The following is a 5442-nucleotide window of genomic DNA, read 5'->3' as shown; positions in this document are numbered from 1 at the left end:
CTGGCTACGGAAAGCGCAATGTGCCGTTTTTTTATGAACAGGTGCCCATATAGGATCACAAAATGATAATCTGTGATTTTATTTTGGACAGGTGCTCTGTATTACTGGTATTAGAACATTTTGACTTTTTGTATAACATCATTCTTTGGTTAATATGGCTATAGGGGTGTGCAACACTTCTCAAATCAAATTGTACTTGTCACATGCGCAGAATACAACAGACCTTACTGTGAAATGCTTAATTACAAGCCCCTAACCAACCATTCAGTTTAGAAAAATAAGAGTTAAGAAAATATTTACTAAATAAACTAAAGTTTAAAAAAGAGTAACACAATAAAATAACAATAACGAGACTGTACAGGGGGTACCGAGTCAATGTACAGGCACTCAATATCAAAGCTGGTGAACCAGGGATTTGGGACTGAATAAATTTACCATATTGACCTACACTGCCGATAATGTTGTTGTTGATGTCTATAAACACTTATGTATGTATGTGCATACACCACCGTTCAAAAGGTTGGGGTCACATAGAAATGTCCTTGTTTTTGAAAGAAAAACATTTTTTTTATCCATTAAAGTAAACAAAAAATGGATCAGAAATACAGTGTAGACATTTAATGTGGTAAATGGCAATTGTAGTTGGAAACAGCTGATTTTTAATTGAATATCTACATAGGAGTACAGAGGCCCATTATCAGCAACCATCACTCCTGTGTTCCAATGGCACGTTGTGTTAGCTAATCCAAGTTTATCATGTTAAAAGGCTAATTGATCATGAGAAAACCCTTTTGCAATTATGTTAACACAGCTGAAAACTCTTGTGTGATTAAAGAAGCAATAAAACTGGCCTTCTTTAGACTAGTTGAGTATCTGGAGAATCAGCATTGGTGGGTTTGATTACAGGCTCAAAAAACAGAAACAAAGAACTTTCTTCTGAAACTCGTCAGTCTATTCTTGTTCTGAGAAATGAAGGCTATTCCATGTGAGAAATTGGCAAGAAACTGAAGATCTCGTACAATGCTGTGTACTACTCCCTTCACAGAACAGCGCAAACTGGCTCTAACCAGAATAGAAAGAGGATTGGGAGGCCCCGGTGCACAACTGAGAAAGAGGACAAGTACATCAGAGTGTCTAGTTTGAGAAACAGATGCCTCACAAGTCCTCAACTGGCAGCTTCATTAAATAGTACCCGCAAATCACCAGTCTCAATATCAACAGTGAAGAGGCAACGCCGGGATGCTGGCCTTCTCGGCAGAGTTCCTCTGTCCAGTGTCTGTGTTCTTTTGCCCATCTTAATCTTTTATTTTTATTGGCCAGTCTTAGATATGGCTTTTTCTTTGCAACTCTGCCTAGAAGGCAGCATCCCGGAGTCTTCACTGTTGACATTGAGACTGGTGTTTTATATGTTGCATCATTTTTTTGTTCAGTGTATGTAGTGTCTTTAGAAAGTATTCACACCCCTTGACTTTTTCCAAATGTTGTGTTACAAAGTGGGATTCAAATGTATTTATTTGTCATTTTATGGTCAACAATCTACACCAAATACTCTGTAATGTCAATGGACAATAAATCATTCATATCTTGATTAGATAAGTATTCAACCCCTGAGTCAATGCAGTTGTAGTCAGAAGTTTACATGCACTTAGGTTGGAGTCATTAAAACTAGTTTTTCAACCACTCCACAAATGTCTTGTTAACAAACTAAAGTTTTGGCAAATCAGTTATGACATTTTTTTTTGTGCACGACACAAGTCATTTTTCCATCAATTGTTTACAGACAGATTATTTCACTTATAATTCACTGTATCACAATTCCAGTGGGTCAGAAGTTTACATACACTAAGTAGACTGTGAATTTAAACAGCTTGGAAAAATCCCGAAAAAGATGTCACGGCTTTAGAAGCTTCTGATAGGCTAATTGACATAATTTGAGTCAATTGGAGGTGTACCTGTGGATGTATTTCAAGGCCTACCTTGAAACTCAATTTCCAAACGCCTGAAGGTACCACGTTCATCTATACAAACAATAGTACGCAAGTATAAACACCATGGGACCACGCAGCCATCATACCGCTCAGGAAGGAGATGCGTTCAGTCACCTAGAGATGAACGTACTTTGGTGCGAAAAGTGGAAATCAGTCCCAGAACAACAGCAAAGGACCTTGTAAAGATGCTGGAGGAAACAGGTACAAAAGTATCTATATCCACAGTAAAACGAGTGCTATATCGACATAACCCGAAAGGCCGCTCAGCAAGGAAGGAGCCGCTGCTCAAAAACCGTCATTAAAAAAACAGACTATGCGATGAGACAAAATAGTAACTACTAATAATTATATATTGGGGAGAAAAAGGGGGTAAAATAAAAACAGACTATGGTTTGCAACTGCACAAAGATTATACTTTTTGGAGAAATGTCCTCTGGTCTGATGAAGCAAAAATATAACTGTTTGGCCATAATGACCATCGTTATGTTTGGAGAAAAAAGGGGGAGACTTGCAAGCCGAAGAACACCAGCTCAACCGTGAAGCACGGGGGTGGCAGCATCATGTTGTGGGGGTGCTTTGCTGCAGGAGGGACTGGTGCTCTTCACAAAATAGATGGCATCAGGAGGATGGAAAATTATGTGAATATGTTGAAGCAACATCTCAAGACATCAGTCAGGAAGTTAAAGCTTGATCGCAAATGGGTCTTCCAAATGCACAAGGACTCCAAGCATACTTCCAAAAGTGTGGCAAAATGGCTTAAGGACAAAGTCAAGGTATTGGTGTGGCCATCACAAAGCCCTGACCTCAATCCTATAGAAAATTTGTGGGCAGAACTGAAAAAGCGTGTGCGAGCAAAGAGGCCTACAAACCAGCTCTGTCAGGGGGAATGGGCCAAAATTCACCCAACTTATTGTGGGAAGCTTGTGGAAGTCTACACGAAACGTTTGACCTAAGTTATAAGTTATGGATCATGCGCATTTTCGCAGCTTTTTGTTTTTAATCGCGCAACATTTCAGTGTCCTGCTACTCATGCCAGGAATATAGTATATGCATATGATTAGTATGTGTGGATAGAAAAAACTCTGACGTTTCTAAAACTGGTTAAATCACGGCTGTGACTATAACAGAACGTGCGTTTCATCGAAAAGCGCAGGAAAATCTGATCACTGAAAACTGGAAAATATATCAATGCGCCACTTGAATGTATTGTTGAAAAGAAACCACATTAAATGGGGCCGAGGTTGCAATACCTACAGCTTCCACACGATGTCAACAGTCTTGTCATTTGTGAGGCAGCGCATTTCTTCCGGTCTCCGACCGGATGTTTTGGTTGAGAAATATTTGGACATGATATCAGGACGTGGAGCTATTGAATATACATCGCCCCGTGATCATTTTGATAGATTATTAACGTTTACTAATACCTAAAGTTGCATTACAAAAGTATTTTCGAAGTGTTTTGTGAAAGTTTATCGTCAACTTTTTTCATTTTAAAAAATGACGTTGCGTTATCAAACTCTTTTTCCTTGATTACACAGTCTTCATAGATCGATATCTAGGCTATATATGGACCGATTTAATCGAAAAAAAAGACCCAATAGTGATGTTTATGGGACATCTAGGAGTGCCAAGAAAGAAGCTCGTCAAAGGTAATGAATGTTTTATATTTTATTTCTGCGTTTTGGATAGGGCCGGCTACCGCAAAATCTGTCGTTTTAGGTGACGTTGCAGTATATTGGGGGTGCATGCTATCAGATAATAGCTTCTCATGCTTTCGCCGAAAAGCATTTTACAAATCTGACTTGGTGGATAGATTCACAACGAGTGTAGCTTTAATTCATTACCTTGAATGTGTGTTTTAATGAAAGTTTGAGTTTTATCAAAAACTATAGGTGGCGCTCTGAAATTTCCGCTGATTGATGTTCCTGCAGTGGAACTATATTCTGCGTCATCCTTAAGAAGTTTTTAAGCAATTTAAAGGCAATGCTATCAAATACTAATTGAGTGTATGTAAACTTCTGACTCATTGGGAATGTGATGAAAGAAATTAAAGTGCTACGTCCTGACCTTAGTTCCTTTTTTATATCTCTATTTTAGTTTGGTTCAGAGCGTGAGTTGGGGTGGGCATTCTATGTTTTGTGTTCTATGTTTTCTATTTCTATATGTTTGGCCTGGTATGGTTCCCAATCAGAGGCAGCTGGCAATCGTTGTCTCTGATTGAGAACCATACTTAGGCAGCCTGTTTTCCCACTATGGGTTGTGGGTAGTTATTTTCTGTTTAGTGTTTTTGTTGCACCTTACAGAACTGTCCGTTTGTTGGTTTGTTGTTTTTGTTCACTATACATATTTATTAAAATTATTATGAATATGTACCACGCTGCACTTTGGTCCTATTCTTCTTCTCCTGGCGACAATCGTTACGTAAAGCTGAAATAAATAATTCTCTCTATTAGTCTATTATTCTATTATACTATTATTCTGACATTTCACATTCTTAAAATAAAGTGGTGATCCTAACTGACCTAAGACAGTGAATTTTTACTAGGATTAAATGTCAGTAATGGTGAAAAACTGAGTTTCAATGTATTTGGTTAAGGTGTATGTAAACTTCCGACTTCAACTGTACATGCTAGAATCACCTTTATCAGCGACTACAGCTGTGAGTCTTTCAGGGTAAGTCTCTAAGAGCTTTGCACACCTGGATTGCACAATTATTCACCCATTATTCTTAAAATAATCTATAAACCTTGTCAAGTTGGTTGTTGATTATTGCTGGAGAGCCATTTTCAAGTCTTGCCATAGATTTTCAAGCCAATTTAATTGAAAACTTTCACTGGGCGACTTAAGAACATTCAATGTCGTCTTGGTAAGCAACTCTAGTGTATATTTGTCCTGCTGAAAGTTGAATTTCCCCCCCAGTGTCTGTTGGAAAGCAGACTGAACCAAGTTTTCCTCTAGGATTTTGCTGGCAGTCTATTCTGTTTTTTTATCCCCCAAAAAGCATACCCATAACATGATACAGCCACCAGCATGCATAATAATATGAAGAGTAGTACTCGGTGAAATGTTGTGTTGGATTTGCCCCAAACATAACACTTTTGTTTTCAGGACAAAATGTTAATTTCATTGGCAAATTCTTTTGCAGTATTACTTTACTTTCTTATTGCATGTTTTGGAATATTTTTTATTCTGTACAGGCTTCCTTCTTTTCACTCTGTCATTTATCTTAGTATTGTGGAGTAACTACAATGTTTTTGATCCATCTTCAGTTATCTCTTATCACAGCCATTAAACTCTGTAACTGTTTTAAAATCAACATTGGTGAAATCCCCGAGCAGTTTCCTTCCTCTCTGGCAACTGAGTTTGGAAGAATTCCTGTATCTTTGTTGCGACTGGGTGTATTGATACACCATCCAAGTGTAATTAATAACTTCACCATGCTCAAAGGGAGGAG

This window comes from Oncorhynchus keta, chromosome 18 (genome assembly GCF_023373465.1).
Source record: "Oncorhynchus keta strain PuntledgeMale-10-30-2019 chromosome 18, Oket_V2, whole genome shotgun sequence".
Classification (NCBI taxonomy): Eukaryota; Metazoa; Chordata; class Actinopteri; order Salmoniformes; family Salmonidae; genus Oncorhynchus; species Oncorhynchus keta.
The sequence above is the reverse complement of the archived record's forward strand: the minus strand, read 5'-3'. Positions refer to the sequence as shown.